The sequence below is a fragment of the Gouania willdenowi genome, chromosome 10 (genome assembly GCF_900634775.1).
Source record: "Gouania willdenowi chromosome 10, fGouWil2.1, whole genome shotgun sequence".
In the NCBI taxonomy this organism is placed as follows: Eukaryota; Metazoa; Chordata; class Actinopteri; order Blenniiformes; family Gobiesocidae; genus Gouania; species Gouania willdenowi.
In genome coordinates, this window is record NC_041053.1 from 10,260,679 (window position 1) to 10,282,100 (window position 21,422).

Genomic DNA, 21,422 nt, shown 5'->3' on the forward strand with positions numbered 1-21,422 from the left:
GTGAAAATACACAGAAGAACAGAGTATACTGTATCACTTATTTCTAATCACTTGAATCTGACCATTATTTTGGCCTTTTATCATGTTTAGTACTGTACATCATACCAGCACAATATACCTAGAACACTTTATGGAGCCTAAGCAGTGTAGACAGAACCCATACATTTGCCAAAACAACCTCCATTTACTTATTTTGACAAATACAATTGATTAATAAGTGAACTCTGTAAAACTGGTCGTTTATTTAACTGAATAATAAATAATGTATTTTCTGATTAAGTGACACTACACTGATCAGCTGATTCATGTTTACAAAAATTTGACTAACCTGGTATGGAAGCGATGCAGTCCCCTTGCTTCCACACAGATTATACCTGGTGCACTAAAACAGAGACTACCTGGGTCTCCAGCGGGTGGACTTTATCCGGGAATGATGCACATATCAAAGCACTTTTGTAAAACCAATGAGAGAAGCAGTATCAAAGCAACTGACCTCCTCTGCTTCCACACTCCTTCTCCAGAGCTTTTAACTTATGGTTGTGTATTTACCTTTATTATTGTTAGTTTTTTTTTCGATTTGTGTAATTGTTTTAACATCTGTAAAGTGTCTTAGAGTTTTGGAAAAGTGCACATAAATAAAATGTATTATTATTGATGGGACAAGCAAGATTTGAGTGTGAAAAGGACAGTGTGAGTTCTCACTTTGAAAAGGTAAATTTACTGTACGGTGCACACCATTCACTAACCAGGTCCATGATTATTTTTATTAAGCTATTATTTTATTTAAATTGACAAATTTGAAGGAAGTGCACAATATGGACAGGTCGATAAGTGACCAGCACTGATGAGCTGATTGGTCACTGTTTAAAAAGCCATGTGTAGCATTTCTGCCATGGAGACCGATACCACGTTTCTGCAAAATATCTTTCAAGCAATCAACGCTCTAACAGTAAAAATAATCTAAATCTTTGTGAGACTCGTTGTCAGTCAAGGCGAGTTTATCCCTCTGGACCATTGAACTCTTGCGCGAGAACTGAACGAGAGCAAGATTTCCGAGTGTGAAAAGGCTTATTTAAAAGACAGTAAATGTCTTTACTCTTTATTTGCTCTATCGAAGAAAGAGATTGTTTCCATCGATTTCAGTTTACCTTTTGATGAAATGTGCAATGAAATGACTATATGTAACTTTTCGTTTATTTCTTCTTCAAGTACATGGAGAGTGGACACGAAAACCATGAGCAGAGCTTCCACAGTTTCATCATCTGGTCTACACCTACGAAATACCTCCCAGAAAACAGACAGAAAATCCACATGGGACCATGTAATGCAAACTTTCACAGTTATTTATTGAAATGTATATATTCAATTAAGAAAACATCAAGTACTTTGAGTATGATGGTGTCCTTTTTTTTGGAAATCAAAATATGGTCACCCTAATTTATGAAACTCTCTTTCTTCTCAACTCAGTTGTTTAAGGTCAGGAGTGGACTGGCATTCCAGGCATTGTCCCGGTGGGACGTCCACCCGGAGTGGGCTGGTCCGGCCTGCTAAGATTTAGTTATTTATGACGAGTGAGTAGAGACAGACATGGTATCACTTGGCCAAAAGTGGCCAAAACGTGCTAAGACAAGAGTGTAAAATGACTCAAATGGGCCAAAAGCAGGTCAAGAGTTGTCAAAACATTGGCAAATAAAGAGGAACCAGGTGGTATGTAATGGCAAAGGGTAGCATAAATGAGCAAAATGTGGCAACAATAGTGAAAAAGGGCAAAAACTGTGGAACAAAAAGAAGCAAAACTTTGTGTAAAAAGGGAACAAGTGGTATTGATTGGGTTAAAGCTAGCTTATTTGGATGAAAAATGGCAGGACAAGTGTCAAAAAGAACTTGAAAAATGGACAAAAAATAGGGGGAAAGGGGTATTTTTTGGCAAAAGGTAGCTAAAGAAGTTGCAAAATGGCCAAAGGAAATTGGTAGAAAGAGTTTAAGAAGTTTATCCCTTTAAGGTATTCTGGGGGAATAATAATTAAATTTAAGACAAAGAGCCACATGTTGAGCATCACTGACTAAATAACAGCTTCTAGGTGGCGTCACTGATAATGTAGTGTGCTGGTCTGGACAGAAAATGCCAGGGCTGAATTTTAGACCCATTCCACCCCTGGTTACGGTGTTGTCTGTGGTGGCTTTCTCAAGCGTTTGACCACTGGTGTAAATGTGCATAGGTATGTGATCATTATGGTGTTTGTCTTTGCATCTTTGCATTGATTTTAAAATGTATTTATTTAAGACACGTTTAAGCCGTAGATGAGAAAATGTGTAAGAGATTGAAGAAGTCTTTTTGACTCTTTCTTCCAATCGTAACCAAACATCATGGATGCTTGAAACACTATCATACCCTGACAGACTGATTGTTGTTAACTCACTGTGTTACATAAGGATGAGACTATGTTCTCTTTCAAAGTCCACTGCAGTTTTATGCCCTCATGTTGAACCGTGGTGGGTGAGGGCAGTGGGTTAAGGGTTTTGAAGTTTGACATACAGTACATGTTATGTCATGTACGTTTATTCACTTGGCTTCTAGTTTGAGTAAGTACAGTGTGGCTGTGATACTTACATGTTCTTAGATTCAGTGGTTTAAAACTTTTGCTAAACTTTTTTACTAATTTTACTTTTCTTTTTTTAAATACTATTGAACAAAAAGATCGCAATATGTTTGAAATAAAGGGTTCAAATTGGAAGATTGCTGTGAAATTTAGAATCTTCATTCTGCCAACAACTGTACAGTCACATGTTTGATCTGTGTCACACTGTTCCTAATTTCTCTTGGTATGTTGTGCTCGTGTAATTTATTGTTTGTGTTCGACCTGTTCAAACATTATCATGTCCAAAGTTCACTGGTCCAAGCGTAATCAGATGGGTGCGCTGATGGTCCAGACTACTTCCTAATGTGGACAGAGACGTGACTTTTATTAATGCAGTACATTTCCAAAAGAAGCATTCAAAGTTTAGAAAAAAGAGGAGCTATAAACTAAAGTAAAATCACTTTAAGGAAGTTACCATCTTCTACATGGCAGTAGTACAGTATTATTTTGTCATTTATTTTTAACTTTTTCTGTGTTCTGTTCGTAATGGGTGCTATAAGATGACTTATTGTTGTAATTGGCACAATATAAATGAAGTTGAATCTAATTAAATTACAAAGAGACATTATTTTCAGTTCACCCAGCTTCCCTCTAGTGGTGTGTTTATGTTGAACTGTGTGGAGATACAATGACAAAAAATAACAACAGCATAACCCCTGCATTAATCTAAACGTGATTAAATACAATTACATTGCAATAATAATAATAATGGAATAGTCAATGTGGAATACCTAAGAGTATTAACATGCCGCACAGAGGTGGCTCCTAAAGATGGTTCTTTTTTTTTTTTAATATTGGTTTCTGTCCAGCTGTGGGTGTGACTGAATTCCTATCTGGATCACCGTGACCTCAAACTGGAGGATGCAAGTGCTACATCATTTAGGATGTAAATTATTAATCTGTTATACTGTGACAAAGTGGAGGAGTGGATTCACCCCATTGTCACTTATTGTCATAAATTATTTTGCATTTATTAATTTAGCTATAACTTACTTTTGCTTTTGTAACACTTACTATCCTGGGTTTGTTTGTGTCAGCATTTAGTTATAGTTTACATCAAAGCATAGTATTTAATGCAACATAGTTTACTGTATGTAAACATCTTTTTTTAGTCTTTGTTTATTAGGCCCGAGCGCCACAAGCTGGCGAAAGGCCTCTTGCTCTCGTAGTGGCCACACTACGAGGGATTTTTACTTTATGTTTATCGTGTCTAAATACTCTCAATTTTGTGTTAACAGGAAATTGGCCAAATTTTAAAAATCGTCACCTCAAACTTTAACACACGCTTCCTGGAGCTACTATTACTACAACTACTACTACAACTACAACTCCAGCATTGTTCTTGAATGTGTTAGTACAACAACAAAAATCATAAATAGGTCCAAGTTTATATCTCAATAGTACATTTCTGTCTAAACAAATCAATAATAATGCATTGATAGTATAAAATTCACTGTTATATTATGTCTTTGTATGAACTTGAGGCAGCGCATCCAAGGCGGCACAGCGAAGGCGGTGCATCGAAGGTGGCATGGCAAAGGTGGTGCAATTTGGTGAGGGCGATGCAGCAAAGGGGCGTGGCAAAGGTGAGGGTTTATTGCCGCTTGCGGCTATATTTAACTATCTTTTTGATGTTTCTTTATGTCTACATTTCTGCATACACTACACAAAAACTACAGAGCACTTATCATTATCAAAGTTTAAATTCACTTACCTGACAAGAAATGGGCCGAATAAATTTGGATATTGTCCAGATTTTTGCCTCGTAGATCCTGGTTTAGCTTTGCTAGTACCACCAGCGTAGTGGTGGGGCTCCAGAGATTATTAGTGGGAGTCCATATTGTTCATAGGAGATGCTAGTGAATTCTAACACAACAAACACCAACAAATAATATACTGTACATAAAGGTTTTGTGTTTTGCTTTACTACAATCATACAATCAACACAGTATTTATGTCCCCTAAACAAATTGGCACAAAACAAACAGCAGCCGTTCACCATCACTCCAAAATTAAATAGGAAGGGGTCCAGATCTTGTCTAACTTATGTTTCAGCTCGTAACATCATAAGCACTGTGAATTTTTTTTAACAAGTGCCACAGAGAACATCTGTAGATTTACAAAATAGTGCATCTGTATACAGCAACAAATGTAGCACTGTATATAGGTAAATATACAAAGCCATCTAACAAAATAAACTGTTACAGGCTACATAAATTGTGTGTCCTATAAACACCTCTCCACTCCCATCCTTCTCCTCTGTTCTCTCCTCCTTTTAGGGCTCCACAGAAACTAACTGCTCTGGACGTGCTGCTGACGTGGTGAAGTATTGATCATTTCCTGTTTACGCTCTACTACTGTGTTCTGCTAACTCTAATCAAACTTGTTGTCATTGATATTTTAGCCTTGAAAACACTTGTTTTAATTTTTTACCGTACAGTTAAACGTACAAAGGTTAAGTAAAAAGTAATCTCGCCTCTTATAGGCAGTGTAATCTCCTTTAAACGTCCTTTTGTCCTTAGCTTAGCTTAGCTTAAATTTAGCACCTATGGCTTCTCTCCCCTCCCCTCCGCTCTCCTGCCCGGTGTGTCAGATGTTTAGTTACTCCTCGTCCTCCTTTAGGGACAATGGTAGTTGCATAAAGTGTAGCGTACTGTTAGATATGGAGGCGAGGATCAACAATCTGGAGAAGCGGTTCCGCACCCCTGATACCAAAACCGAAGCTAGCAAGCAGGACCTAGCCGGTGCGGACCGTGCTAGCTCTAGCTTAGCTTCCCCCTGGCCAGCAATGACTGCGACTGCTTTAGTTAAAGTAACTAATGATCTACTCTGGGCTTCAGATGAAGGACGACTCTCAGTGCTGGTTTTATTAGATCTTAGTGCAGCTTTTGACACTATAGATCACTATATTCTACTAGAGAGATTAGAGGAATTACTTGGAATCACAGGGACTGCCCTAAACTGGTTTAAGTCCTACCTATCTGATAGGTACCAGTTTGTACACGTGAATAATAAGTCTTCTGTGTACACTAAAGTAAGCTACGGGGTTCCTCAGGGCTCTGTGCTAGGTCCAATCCTCTTCTGTATCTATATGATCCCCCTTGGTAATGTTATGAGAAAATACTCTGTTAACTTTCACTGCTACACTGATGATACCCAACTGTATGTATCAATGAAGCCAGGTGAGACAAATCAGCTATCTAAACTTGAGGCCTGTCTAAAGGACATTAGGGCCTGGATGGACCAAAATTTTCTTCTTCTTAACTCAGACAAGACTGAGGTCACTGTACTGGGCCCACGACACCTTAGAGAAACCTATGCTAGCCTAACTGCCCTAGATGGCATTACTCTGGCACGAAGCACAACTGTTAGAAACCTTGGGGTTCTATTTGATCAGGACTTATCCTTCAACTCTCACATAAAACAAACTTCAAGAACTGCCTTCTTTCATCTCCGTGACATTGCTAAAATCAGATCTATCCTGTCTCAGGGCGACGCCGAAAAGCTAGTCCATGCTTTTGTTACCTCTCGACTGGATTATTGTAATTCTCTTTTAGCAGGCTGCCCGAGCAAGTCGCTTAAGACACTTCAGCTGGTTCAAAATGCTGCAGCATGTGTACTGACTAAAACTAGGAGAAGAGATCACATTACTCCTGTATTAGCCTCTCTGCATTGGCTTCCCATAAAATATAGAATAGAATTCAAGATTTTTCTTCTCACTTATAAAGCCCTAAACGGACAGGCACCAGCCTATCTCAAGGAGCTTGTAGTGCCATACAATCCCCCCAGAACACTACGCTCTCAAAATGCTGGACTACTCGTTGTTCCATTTGTTTCTAAAAGTAGTTTAGGAGGAAGCGCTTTCAGTTATCAGGCCCCACTTTTCTGGAACCATCTACCAACCACGGTTCGGGGGGGCAGACACCCTCTCTACCTTTAAGGTTAGGCTCAAAACATTCCTCTTTGGTAAAGCTTTTAGTTAGGAACCAGCTCATAGTTAAGATGCAATAGGCATAGACTGCTGGTGGGGGGGTCTGGCATGCTCGGTTGGAGAGAGGTTGGAGAGGGCGTTAAGAGAGAGGTCATTTAGGTTAGAGAGGGACCGGAGAGGGTCCCATTCCTCTCTCAAACACTCCCTCTATGTCTGCTTCTTCTCTTGTGTGTTTGCTCCTGTACTCCTTCTGGCTTTTGTCTTGCAGGTCCGTGGGATCCTCAGTGTGGAGTTACAGAGTCTCAACAACTCTGTCTCCACCCTTTCCTCTGCACACACCCAACACAGCATAACGTGGATGGCTGTTCATCATAGGAATGGGATCCACACAAGGTTCCTGCTGCTTAACAGAAGGTTTTCCTTGCCGCCATGATGAATTCATGTTGGGTGTGGGATACATATGTATGTGTATATACGTATATATGCATATGTGTGTATCCATAAAATGAAGAGTTCGTCCTTAAGACTGCTCTACTGTAAAGTGTCTTGAGATACCATTGGTTATGATTTGGCGCTATACAAATAAAAGATTGATTGATTGATAACTGACTCACACACACACACACACACACACACATACACACACACACACACACACTGAGCGCTGAAGGTCCACATTCCAGTGGCCCCTCACAGATCTGGCATCCGTGGTGACCACCATCCTGGACGTGATGGTGCCCATAAGCATTGTCCGTGCGCCATGACACACAGTATTCAGCCCGCATGAGGCCACCCACAGCTGGTATTCTCTTATGTTGGGTTGACCGAGCTGGATTACGAGGATGATAGACGCCATCAGCCCGAGTAACCGCAGACATAACCTGAATCGAACAGATTTTCCCGGTTGGAAAAGCAAGAGACACGCCCCGAAAGCTTTCAACTGTTGCGCCAAGACGCATGCCGCGAAAGGCTCCGAGTGCAGGAACAGCCCCAGGAAAACAATATCCTGTGCTGGGGACATGTTGTTTTCCATGATTACCACGAAGCCCAGGTCGGACAGGTGAAATAACAGAATGTGTGTGCGCGCTCTGGCCTCCGCTTATGCCGAAAGATGTATTTATTTTTTGTGTAATATAAAATCATATTTCGAGGGAAGGGGGACATGAAGACAGACATTTACAGAAGGTTCTTAAGGCCCTGCTTGCCCCTCGCTCATGTCGCCGGACCCGGTGCACCAGCGCCTCCGTTCCTCTGACAACTTTTGACATTGTTCTCCCTGATTTGTTATAACTTTTGGCAGTTTATAAAACTCCAACTGTTTTTCACGGTCTGAATGATTGGTCCAGCCAAAAACACGGCAAGAATTCACCATTTCGCTCGAAATTTGGGATTTGCTTGTGTGTGTGCGCTTTGTTTACCTGCTGCATATCACGGCGTGAAAACCCTCTATTGTCAACTGCTCACTCCCGGAAACTATTGTAAGGCTCCATGTAAAAAAAAAAAAAAAGAAATGTCGCAACTCTCTCTCTAAACGACTGTGGTTTATGAACTTGTTTGTTGGTTTTTGTATTAAACATTTTTTTTAAACCTTGCTTTTGTTTATTTAAGACTTTCATCTATATTCAACACCATTATTTAAAATTGATTTCTACTAATTACATGCAAATTTGCTGTTTTGTTTTGTTTTTTTTGTCATTGTAGCGCTGAAGCAGATGATACGACTTTAGCACATTTGCTCAGAGTATGACTTCACATAGGTCAGTTGTGGCTGTTTAAATTGGGATCAAAGTCATTTGTCACACTGTATATTAAATCCAACTTGTTTCTTTAAATGAATCAGTGCTAATTTATTGGCCTTAATCTCATGTAAACACTTTACAGCAAAGGAAGACTACCTGAAGTGCACTCACTAATGTACATGTTTCAAAGTCATGGCCTGCAGGAGAAAGTAAAAATGACAGAGAAAATATGAATCATTATATAAATAAGTCAATATATCTATCATTTATTGCTTGGATATTGTCAGTTTACTACATATTTTTGTATTTTATGTATACGTAGAATAAAATACGTGGATAAAATCTGTGGCCCATTTGAGGTCAAACTGCTTCTTATTTGGCCCCTGAACTAAAATAAGTTTGACACCCCTGCACTAATGCATGGGTAGAACACTGCAGACGTGTTCATGTTTGTGCACTAGATGTCAGTAAAACGCTGTGAAAACATCCTTTGGCTTCTGTTTATCAATCAGACTCGAATTTATTCATGCTGAACTAGATTAAATTAAATCTGTGATGTTCGTATATCAATCCTCCACATAAGATGATACTGCACACAGGTTTATAACAAGGTATAAAATAAACAGTGCAATATGGCTGAAAAGAGACAGATTTAGTTTTGTTTAGATAATATTGTGTGCTTTACGTATATACACACAGACTATAAACTGGCTAGAATAATAATAATGATAATAATAATAAACAGATTAGCAGTCAGACTAACCCCTGAAGACAGTTTGTCCAGGACTGATGAATCATCATCTCCCATTTCTAGAATACTTGTTTTATGAATGAATCCTTAATGCGTTACTTTGCTATTGTTGTGCACATGTCATATCTAAGTGCTATACAATGACACAGCAGTATATGGATTTTTAATCATTTGTCAACCAGAATCTGCATCATGGCAAAACAGTGGTCTAAGTTTTTACTCTGAAGGTTTTATGTAGTTCTAAAGCTTATGTATCATTTTCCCCTGATACTCTGATTTCCTCCAACAGTCAAGAACCTTTTCTGTTAGTTTGTTTAATTAGAGACTTTAAATTACCTGTAGGAGAAAATTTAGGTTTAGAAGATGAATGGCGGCATGAATACATTTAGAAGCATTTCTTTATTTTTTTTTAAGATTTTTGATTGATTTCTAGAGTTGAAAGAGCCATTGGTAAGATATTCAATGAAATTCAATTCAACTTTATTTATACTGTATAGCGCCAATTTCAACAAGTCATCTCAAAGCATTTTCAAAATATAAAATTTGTAATAAAAAGGAAAAAAAACAAATGTTGTTGTATAATGTATTTATTAAAGATAGATTTCATAAATAATTTTTTTTATCTTAATTATTTCAAACTTTAAACATAAGGAAGGAAAGGAGAAGCCTCACTCCCATCACCCGCACTATCCGCGGGACCTTGGGGGACCGAGCCTTAGCCATCGCTGCCTCCACCCTTTGGAACTCACTCCTACCGACCATTAGAAACTGACTCACTACCAAACTTCAAATCATTACTAAAAACTCACCTGTTCAAACTGGCTTTTCCATAAATCTCGTTTTTTGTTTTATTCCCCATGTAAAGCGTCTTAGTGTCCAAAAAAGCCCTATAAAAATTGGATGTAGTATTATTATTTTATTATCACAACTGTAGAGTTTTAGGAGAATAGCTGTGGTGGTTAGCATCATTATGACCTGAAACTTTGTTGTCAACGTGCTTGGGTGCTCTGTTGTCCGGCTTCAACTCACAGTCCAAAATATATTCATATACTGTATTTTAAATTCTAGTCCACTGTTTGTAGGCTACTCAATACTCACTATACCTTTCTATTTGCAATTCACAATTCTCCCAACAGAAACCTAACATATGAAAATCAATACAAAACAATACCACTGACAACTAAAACTAAATCACGCAGCTTGTTGTCAATTTACTGTGTTTATCGATTAAATTCAGTAACCCATTTATCAATATGTATATTCCTTTGTTTGAAGTGCTAATTAATACTAATACTAGTGCTGTCAAGAGATTTAAAAAATTGTGTGATTAATTAATTACTAATAGTTATTATCATGATCAATGTTCATAAGTTAATTCAACTTTATTTGTACAGCATCAAATACAACAAGTCAACTCATTGACACATTATATAGTTGTTTTAATTTAAAAAAACAAAACAAAAAAATGAGCAAGCATCTGTTGATACTATTATTATTAATATGTATATATTTTATGGATCGTTGTCGCAAAATGTTCTTCATTTTCCTCATTCTTTCTTATTGCTGCTGTAAAGAATTTTCCTTTTGCGGTTTATAAATAACTCAAATGATCACCTATGTGTTTAATCTTACTTGTGTTAACCATCTAAAAATGCTAACATAGAAGCAAATGTATTTTTGTTTTAATCTAGTCCCTGTATTACTATTCATTTATTGGACAAAATTAATAGAAATTGTTAAATAATAAGCAATCACTTGGGGGGGGGGGGGGGGGGGTGCTACTTGCTTTTGGTTGGAAGGATTCTACCGGAAGTCGCCTATAGCTTTTCTTTTAGGTCAGCAGTGTGGGATTGAGGGTGTTGCGGTTTTCAATGAGAAGAGACAAAGTCAAGTTGAAGGGTTAAAGGTGAAATGCGGACACGGGTTTTATTTGGTCTAAGGGTTTTTTGGGGCAGACCGGTCTGGGATTCAAAGGTTTCAGTGTCTGTGTCCCATGAATCTGTAGCTGTTCTGTGCTCTCAGGGTTTTGTATGCTGCTGATAGCACTAACAATAACAATGACAGAGTCTCTGAGAAAAGACATTGGTAAATGTTATCAGTACGATGGTATCTGGCCGACTGTACTTGGGGCAGTTTGACCAGAACTGACCAGGAGAGATTCTGTAATGACATATCAGAGGGGGGGTTTGGGGGTAGGCCTCGGTGAATACAAATAAGGACAACGTTTAAATAATAAACCCAAAGCTTGTGCCTGGGGATCCGTCCGTAAGGTGAACCCTAGAGTGCGGCCCCTGCAGAGGCCGTCCCCGCTGAAACTAAACCCGCCACAACTCGCTGACAAAGCGGAGGCTCACCTTGCGCCCAGTCTTTCCTGCCCCAGTCACATCACATCACTGCGGGGAGGTCCTCGGTGTATCAGGATCAGAGAGCCTCCATGGTCCCGGACCAGGAAGTTTTTGCACCCCTCCAGTAGATGGTGCCCCAGGCGAACGCCTGGTTTGCCTATGCCTAGAGTCAGCCCTGCTCACAGCATGTAGCAGTTAACACTGTCCGAGTGTCCATGCTAGCTTTCTGTGCTAGCTGCTACATGTTTAGCATTGAGGTGGTAGCGGAGGCTACAAAGCTCCGGTGATCCGCAAACTCTTTCTTGCACAATTTGCACACAACTGGGCTTTTGTTTTCCATCCAGTGTTTTTATTAGCCAAAATGAACACCAACATAGCTGAGAAGCTCAGTAGTCTCCCTTCTTCTATTGTAGTCTGTGCATCAGTATTATGGGTATACCGGGAACTCTTTAAATGAGAGGTTATTTTTTCCTATAATTAATTAATTACATTTAACGTGTCAAAGTGACATCCTTAACTAATACCAATATCTATGACACACTAAATAACACACTGCTTTTCCTCACAATCTTCAATCTCACTAATTGATAAGTTGTTTTAAGCAGGTTTGTTGGAGCTGTGAGCAGCACAGCATGAACCATATATATATATATATGTATGTTACTAACTCTGGTTTCCATCATAAAGTTTAAATGGTCCTTTTAAGTTAATCATGTTCAAGTTTCTTTGTTTGTTGAACCTAATTTATTTGCATATATATGCAGCCTTTGTGTTTCTTGAATAAGAATGTGTGGCGATGATGATAACAGTTCACAGTGATTACCACTCATAAATATTCATGCCCTCTTTCATGTCTGTTGTTGTGCTCCAAAACAAGGTGCCTCTCCTGGGACGCAGAAGTGTCTCGGTCCATTTTACAAACAGGTGAAGACAGAAGGAGGCTTTTACTGCTGCTGATGGCCGTGCGTACGCTGTGAGGAGAGAAAACATTGGCTCGTTTCAACAGGGGGAAACAAAGGCATGGTCCCAGGGCGAAAATAAAGTAATTTCACTTCACTTGAACTTGAGTGCAGATAAATCTGGAGGTGGTGGGGGGTTGGGGGGAGAAGAATTTTTGCACATAAATGATTAATTTGAGGTCTTATCCACGTCTCAGTTGTTTCTGGTTTGCACGGTCTTGTAGTAAAGGACAGAAGGAAGAATTAACCATTGTGGTGATTAGAAATAGAGTTTTACCTATATGTACCTATATTGACACGACAGGTGGGCTTTGTGTGTGTCTGATGCTTGTGTGTCCCTTGTGTGTTGCTCCCCATCCCATCCTCTTCCATCCAAACCCCAGTGAACACAATGATTGATCTACATGTGAGCATCCTTAGTTGTCTTCCCACTAAACCCCTCATCACTCTCATCTATCAAGAAAATAGAAGCTCAAAGAAGATGTCAATATCCTCACATGCCTCCATAAATGTCCTTCCACAATGAAACAATGATGAATCGCTTCACAGCGAATAAAATTATACTGTTTTCTGGAAACAATTAGGTTATTTTTAGGCTCACTTTGATGAAGATCTCCGGGAAGGATGAGGGATAACAAAGTAGACTGCACCACCTGCTTTGTGTCTCCCAGACAGTGCATGGGAGGGTTCCTGCTTTCTATAATGGATCCTAAAATCATAACAGATGGAATGTAGTGAAGAAGTCTCCCTGTTTCTAAATGTGGGGCAGTGCTAGAAGATTAATAAACTGAACTTCAAAGTGTGTCATATGAATTTACATCCATCCACCCTCTATCTCTGATGGAGAAGTCTGGCTTGGTGAGTCTTAATTGTAACAGTTCTCTGTTCTCAAAGTTTACCAGTGACTTGGACTAAATCCCATCTTGGCAAATCTGGTTTGCCTGAAGATCTGCAGTATCTAAACATTTAGGATGAGTTTAAGTGAAAGAATCCTAGAGTGGGTTCATTTTCCCGGATAGTCCGCCTGGTTTAGCTAGTGTGGACACGCAATCGAGAGCGATTCAGGTGCGCTATTAACACAAACGACTTAAAGTGCACGGCATCGTGGGTGGACAGGATATCGGCTACAGTGTGAAACAAAACAGGCTGACAAGGCAGAATTTTCAATGGATGAGAGCTTTTTCTTCTCATTTCTGTTTGTCTGCCCTCTACTTCAGTAACGGTGTCCCAAACTAAGTAGCTCATGGAACTGCATCAGAGGCTGCAAAACGTTTGCTGTGAAAACAAACAGAGAAAAATTATGGTGATAAGATTATTAGCTGTTCTTCAACAGCCTTAAGCCTGATATATACTTCTGCGTGAGGACCTACACCGTGTGCACGGCGTAGGTCCTCATGCAGAAGATTATAAGAAGATTGTAAGATCATAAACTGTTCCTCCATTCATTGTAAAGACACTCAGTCTGCCAGTTCTCTCCATTTATTGGTCAGACCCTGCAATCTCCACCCCTGCATGTAGCGTGGCTGTAATCACTTGGCCTAAATTAGCGTGTTGTGATCAGAGGCGATCAACATTCGTAGGACAGCTCCTGTCTGACAGGGAATGTTTGGTTAGTTGAAGCCAGCTAACGGAGATGAATCAATCTAGATTCGTAGCATAGGCCCTAAAGGATCATCCCAGCCTGTTGCTCTCAGGCTGGCACTACAGGTCACACAAGACCAGAGGGATATTCCATAAAGGAGGGTTAACAAACTCTCAGTCTATCCATAAACTCTGGGTCAACATACCCCGCGATGGGAAACTCTGGGTATCTGATTCCATTACAGCTGGTATGAAGTGGGTTAATCAACCCTGAGTATGTAAACCTTAGGTTACTTGCGTGCATGCGCGCTATAAAAAAACATCATCAATGTATTGAAGGTTAGACGAACTACCATGGCTACCACCTGGAAGAGAGTGATTTATTCACCCTGATGGGTGAAATAAGCCGGCATTTGAGGAATATGAGCCTGTTCTAAAGGTGCATTCACACTAGAACGCACCTTCAGTGACTATAGTGGCTTAAATCACCCGTGATTAGTCTCGCTTTTTGGTCACTTCATCACTTTATTGCTTCAGTGACATGATGAGTGGTGAATAACATGAATAAAATGTGTCTGAGGAGGCGTGGCAGCAGCATAGGATGGCTGCATTGAGAGCCCTCCTGTTACACTGGATATAAAGACAGTGACTGCCGCTTAATATTGCATCATTTATATTGATTTTTAATGTAAAATTGTCGCCGGAGTCATCTCAATGTCAAAAAAGAATGTCATAAAGAAAGACTGAAGATGGGCGTGAACCTGTGTTCTATCACTTCCAACAGCGGTGTCATAATTCACTGTGCCACCATAACTTCAAAGACATGTGATCTATTGATCAAACTGTATTACAGTATAAAACAACAATCGAGCCTTAAAAGTGGATTCATTTAAAAATGTCATCTCCTCCCTTTACATTCTGCACAGGTTTGTATCCAGGGAACTTTACTACAGACGTCAGTAGATGTTTTATTGCAGATCAACCTCTCAGTGACTTTCACTTATTGCTCTGTATCCACAATGTTATACAGAAAACTACCATTTGCACAGAAAACCCCCAAAAAAACATAAAGCAACACAACATTAGTAATGATGTGAACACGTCTGTGGTGTGTAATGTTACTAATGTATTTCAGAGAAGAGTGTCAAGATGCATTAAAGTGTTCAGAAACGGTGTTCAGGTGGGCGGAGCCAGGTAGAAACCCAGGGTTTCTTCGATAAAACCTGCCAGCGACCAGGTTTAGGTCACGGACAATGTTGCCATGGTAACATATTCAGAGAAGAACATACATCGAGTTTAGGAATGGGATGGGATGAATTTCCCTCATTTGAGCCCAAATATACTCAGAGTTTGAACATAACCCACTTTATGGAATAGCCCTCAGAAATGACAGGCTCTGAACACTCATCAACACATAACTCACTGTATACAAATCTCCTTTTGTGCAATAAATGTATGTGCTATCCTCCACCCCCTCACTGGGCATACAATACACAACTTAACTTTTATTAAATTGTCTATTTTAATGCTATGTTTACTGTTTTTCCTTGTACATACTGTAGCACCAAATGGAGCAGCGTTCCTAATGTTGTTTGAACTGAATTGTCATTAAACTCTTTGCCACTGGGAGGCCCCTGAAGCAGTTGTTTTCACCTATGGGCATGTGAAGGCACTCCTGGGGTTACATGCAAAACATATACATCAGCATCCAAGCAAGAATCTTGTTTGAATCTTTCAAATCTTTTTGGGAAAATATTGGTAAACCTGAAAAATAGAAGTTGTAATATTGCAGATAATACATGGAACTTTTTTATAGCGCTTTATCAAAGCGCTTTACAGAATTAAGGAATTATTATTTCACTCCACACTTAATGGTTTTAAGCTACTATTGTAGCCACAGCTGCCCTGGGTCAGACTGACAGAAGCAAGGCTGCCATAGTGCACCAGCAGTCGCTCCGACCACAACCAGCACTCACTCACACACTACATTCATACTAGGCAATGTGGGTGAAGTGTCTTGCCCAAGGACACAATGACAGATACCACTGGAGCGTGTGACCCCACTGTGGCACCTGGAATTCTCAGTGGTCTCCCATCCAACTACTAACCAGGCCCAGACCTGCTTAGCTTCCGGGATCTAACGAGATCGGGCAGTGACAGGCTGGTATGGCCACAATACAGATGAGCTGTTGAGCAGATGAGAAACTTAATTATCCCATGCTGCTTGGGGCTTTGCTAGCAAACAAAGAAGAAGCTAACACTTTGCCCTAATACATATTGCTCTGAACATGAATGCAGAGCAGGGATAGATTGACTTCAGAGGAACAGAGACAGTCTGTTATCAGAGAAACTGACAGAAATCCAATATGAAGTCAGACATTTAAAAATGACATGTCTGTTGATGGTGACCAAAGTTTCATCCTGATGTGCTTTGTGATTTTGAGCTTTTCAGATCTTCATCTGGCCCCCATAAAACATCTTTTTCAGGTATTTTGTGTCTCTTTTCATTATTTTGAAAAATACGTACACCCCCAAATACCCCTTTTCCCCGACTTGGTGCTGGTGCTAACTTGGTGCTCGCGTCTAAGTTAGCATCGGTTCTTTCTGTTTCTACCAACATGGCACCTGTTCCAGGAGCTAAAAAACGGTGTTCAGCAGGCACCACGTTGTGACTGGGCCAGGACAAAGCACCAGATATGTTAGGGGTCGGGAAGTTATCAAGAGCTGATTCTCGGGAAAATCAATTTTTAAATCTGAGTTGAGAGTCGTCTGTTGGAGTTAATCTCAAAACTTTCTTTAAGAAAACCTGAAATGGAGCAAAAACAACAAAAGTAGCAGAGGTCAGAGGACAAAGCCAGGGCTTCCTGGGACTGTTGTTGTCCAAAGAGATTCAGGGGAAAGCCCGGCGGAATGAACCCAACTTTAGCCATGACGGAGCTCATTATGCAGAACCCTGTTTGTGATATGAAAAGTTTTATTTCAACCTGTTGTTGGCCTGCTATGAATACGTTTGCTACAAAATTCCCTCATCAATATTACAAACGTTACGTCTCTTAACGTGGTGTCAGCTATTGTTTACTAGCCACTGCTAAGCTAATAAATATGACAATGCTTTAGGATCCCTGACAAAATCAGCAACAATATACATTGCAAGACCTGTATTCAGAACTTCCCTTGTTGTTACAATATTTCCCATTTAATAATATTACTGAACTATATAATCAATAACATGTCTTGCTTATTTGAAGGCAGCTGTTTCCACAGCCAGAATCTCCTGCTGCTCATCTGCCTCGTTTTCCACTCAGAACTAATTCATTAAGATTCATTCATGCAAACATCAACATAAGCAACGTTATCTTTTGGCCCATCTTGAAATCCCAATGTACAACATTTACTTGAAGTTAACTGTGTTTACGAATAAAGGAAACTATAGTAACAACTAATATTTTGAATGCTTTAATGCAGGAAAATCGAAGGGAGATGTTTACACATTTGGTTCCATGGAGCGGTCAGAAACATGGTGCATGGAACAGACCCAGCAGGACAAAGACCAAACCATTGCCATGCTCCACAACATCCAGCTCATGATGAAAACTCTACAGCACTGGTTGGACTGATGAGGCGATGGTGTTGTTTCTGGAGGGGCAGCAAAGAAGATAAAAACTTTTGCATAAATGTTTTATTTTTTCAATACATTGAGTTGATTTGTAATTTTTATGTATGTTACCTCTATATTCTACAAATACTTTGATTATTGTTCAATGCATACTTCTACGAGCACACATTTTTACACATATTCAGTTGGACCGCAAACCACTCTCATATCATCACTGTCCACTATTACAAAAGCATCATTTACTCAGTTGGAAAAACATGGTCAAATACTCTCATCTTTGCCTCATCTATAAAGTAATACATGGTTTGTCATCAACCCCACCTGTGAGAGCTGTCAGCACTGACAGGATCACCTCTCGCTGCTACCTACTGGTCTCTTGTCCTTTGTTTGTTAGTCTGACTGGTCTCTGTTGTTGTTGAGTTCGTAACAGTCTTGCTGTAATGTCTGTCATGTTTGGCTTGTGTTATTGAGAGTGCTGTTTTTAAAAAACATATATTTTACTGTGTTGTGTTTTATCGCATTGTGTTATTTGTATAATTGTAATTTTATTTCCTTTAGGCTAACACATAACTGTCCAGGGACTACAGATAAAAAAATAGCCCTTTTTGTCCCTAAAATAAATAAACAAAGACAAGAATTAACACATGGAACTAGAACTATAATGGAAACTAATCAGAACCAACAAAGACTTACAGGACAAAAAGAGAATCACAAGGGCTCCAGACAACTAAAACTAAACAGAACCTGACAGGTGATTTTAAAAAATGTATGGGAAATGTAAAAAATTCATGCAATACTGACCTAAAAATGGCATTTACCGGTAAATAGAAGAATCTCAAACAATGTACTGAAACAAATCAAACTGCAGTGGGTATAAAAGGAATGTGGATGTCGTATCAATAACAGCACAAACAAGTTGAACAACAGCATGAAGAGGACTGTTTAAGTCCTTGTCCACACGTAGCTGGGTATTTTTATAAACACACATCCACCATCCTCCATTTTTAAAAAAAGTTACATCCACACATTATTGTTTAAAAAAAAATTCCATTCACACAAAACCGCATAAACGTGCTGTCCACAAGTGAATGGACGTCACTCTGTGGTTGGCAGCTTAAAGCATTGTCGTCCCAGTGCACCGTTATAGTTTAGCTCACCTGCCTAACAATGTTTGAGACTCAGTCCATGTAGGAGGCCTGTCTGGTGTGAGTCCAGCCCGTCCATACAGTGGACCACCGGAGAGGGTAGATGGCGCAGACTTCGTTTTTGTGTGGATGCCAAACTGTAGAAAAATGTATTTGTTTTAGCAGATACCCGGCTAGGTGTGAACGGGGTCTAACACTAACATCTGTACATCTCATCACACTTTATATAAATATATCAACATCCCTTCAGTCACACACAAAGTAGGTCCTCCGTCTGATCGCAGATGGTATGGAACGATGCAAGGACACAGACGTTTTGCACAAACTTGCGCTGAAATCTTTTCCTACAAAGTCCCACCAGCAGCACTATCACAGAGGTGTTCTAGCAGTCAGCCTTAAGAGCATCTATACCGATAAACAACTTAATGCATCTGTTTAACTGCTTTGTACTCGATGCAAACGCATACTAGTCAAGTTTTTGTTTTAAAAATATGGAAAATTTTCTGGCCCCACTTCGAGCCGACTCACCACCCCAACCAATCCAGTATCCCTTATATTTTAAGACAGGTGGGCAAGAAATCTAAAATAGCCACTTATCAACCACTTACTAAATACATTTAGGTGATTAGAATGTGGTTGTCTTACGTTTGTTGACATTGAAATGATGTGACGTTATAATACAGCCTAATGAAAACATAAATGGGTATATAAAGAACTTTTTTTAATCTAATATACTTACAGTTCATATACAAGTCAACACAGTGCATATTTACTGTTAATTTTACATTGTACATAGCTTAACAAAGGTTTACCCGTTCATTGTTAAAAATCATTATCTTTACTGATGGAACATCAAACTGGTTCTTAAGACGAACGCAATAGAACCAACTAAGCACTGGCCCTGGCCATAGCACCAAACGAGCACTTGGTTCTTCTGTTGGAAAAGGGGGAAAAGAGAACATTAAACATGGCTAACTGTTTAGTAACATGACAAAATAGAAATAGTTTTCACAAGTTAAACAAAAGTTCAGGGGCGGCAGGAATAAGGTGGATAAGGTATGTAAACACAGGATGATATTATTTAAATCTCAGTATCTTGTAACATTGGAGTTCATAACTATGACAATAAAAGTTTGATCTGCATTAGCCTGACTGACATGTATGAGTGTTTAAATGGTGTAGAGGTTTGATACAACTAGAAAAATAAAACAACCCTGAAAAGCCTTCAAATATTTTCCTTTAAAGTCAAAGTGAAAGGTTCACTGTGGACTTCACAGGGACACTATATCTGCTGCTCAGCAAGAAACTGTTTCTGCTGCAGCACAAAGAACTACGGAGAAGACGATAACTTTAGAAGATTTGCGCCTAATTGACTGTCTTGTACTGCTGAGGCTACATATTAGCTTCTGCTGATTTTCACTCTAGCGCTTCAGGATGGAACAAAGGCTCGTAATCTCTGAGACTGAAGTCCTGCTTGGAACAATTAGTTACTCTGTCAATGCGCATGTGGGTTTGTGAGACTTAAAAAGTCATTTCTCAGTGAGTTCGTGTCAGTGATTTCCAGGATGTGAGGGGACATGAAAAGGTCTCGTTAGTGTGATTTTTAGACTCTATTCCTGTGGCTGCTGGTGAGTGTTGTAAGCTGTATAAACTGGTGAACGTAAAATACCTCAACTTCTTATATATCCTTGATACATCATTTGTTCTCGTTTTATTTGAGCATACCTCATACGGTTTTTAAACCTCTGCAAGTACCCACACATGGACAGCATACACGTGAAGTCTTCTTCAGAAAGCTTTCATGCTTTGTGAGCATGATTTCATGCAATGAGTAAGTCTACCTGTTGTAGCAAATCCTCACCTTCCTAATCCTCTTCTAAAGGACTTAGAATATTGACAGCGTGGTCTGAAGGCTACAGTAGAAGATTCTTTATCCCTGAAAAGGGATAAGTGTCACGGGCATTCTGAATGTAGAAAGCAGTCCCTGAGCCGAAGGGTTCTCAAACCTCTTGGATCCACCTCCTCATATTATTTTCTCACATCCAGACCTCGAGCATGTGACTCCTTTACGTGTGTTTTGGTTTGTCAGCACGTGTTAATGTGCTGACATTGTGTAATGTAATAAACAGACATCCAATAACTTCACAGCAGCTTGTATGGGATGGACTGTTTTTATTATTGAGTAACTAAACCCCAAAACGAGTTTTTTCTGCTAAAAACAAATGTATTTGGGTTTGAAGAAGTGTTGTTGATTGATTCTTGTCCAACTCTTGACATTTTAGTCAAAGTATTTCAATTTGACCTGAAGAGTGACTGCCCTCTATGAGTTGAAACCAGGGGTGGACTGGGACAAAAAATGAGTAGTATTCAGCTGCAGCCCTGGAGTGGAAGCCCCTGATGAGACAAGCCTCTGGCTGGGTGGAAGTGATGTAGAAGACCAATAACCCTATCCACTGTTCTGGCAACTTTGCGATACTTACCTTTCTTTTTTACTAACCCTAAACGCTACCACCTCCTGAAGGAGGCCCTGAGGGATGGCTGACTGTCAATTTCAATGACAAAATAATGAAACTGCTTTGAGACGCTACAGCGACAGTTCATTGAAAATCCCCTGCACGGGGCCCTTTCTGAGTAGTCACTGGCTAATTGCTGGTAGGGGGCCCCGACAGACGGCAAATATCAGCAACACAACTTGAAACCCCTCATTACAGTGTTA

The 21,422-nt window shown here is 39.7% G+C and overlaps 1 long non-coding RNA gene and 1 pseudogene across 2 annotated transcripts in view; one reads left to right on the forward strand and one right to left on the reverse strand.

Annotated features, from left to right (window-relative positions):
- Positions 1 to 17,775, forward strand: part of LOC114471388 (uncharacterized) — a 21,277-nt gene extending 3,502 nt beyond the window's left edge. Inside the window, exons 3-8 of one of the 2 annotated variants that reach the window (XR_003674967.1) lie at positions 1,210 to 1,321; positions 1,468 to 1,571; positions 3,878 to 4,225; positions 4,919 to 4,960; positions 12,283 to 12,447; positions 17,411 to 17,775. This is a non-coding gene — a long non-coding RNA (uncharacterized LOC114471388). The remainder of the gene's footprint in view (positions 1 to 1,209; positions 1,322 to 1,467; positions 1,572 to 3,877; positions 4,226 to 4,918; positions 4,961 to 12,282; positions 12,448 to 17,410) is intronic. The other variant, XR_003674966.1, reaches the window with a different exon arrangement.
- Positions 16,006 to 16,123, reverse strand: LOC114471706 (uncharacterized; annotated as a pseudogene).
- Positions 17,776 to 21,422: the final 3,647 nt, after the last annotated feature.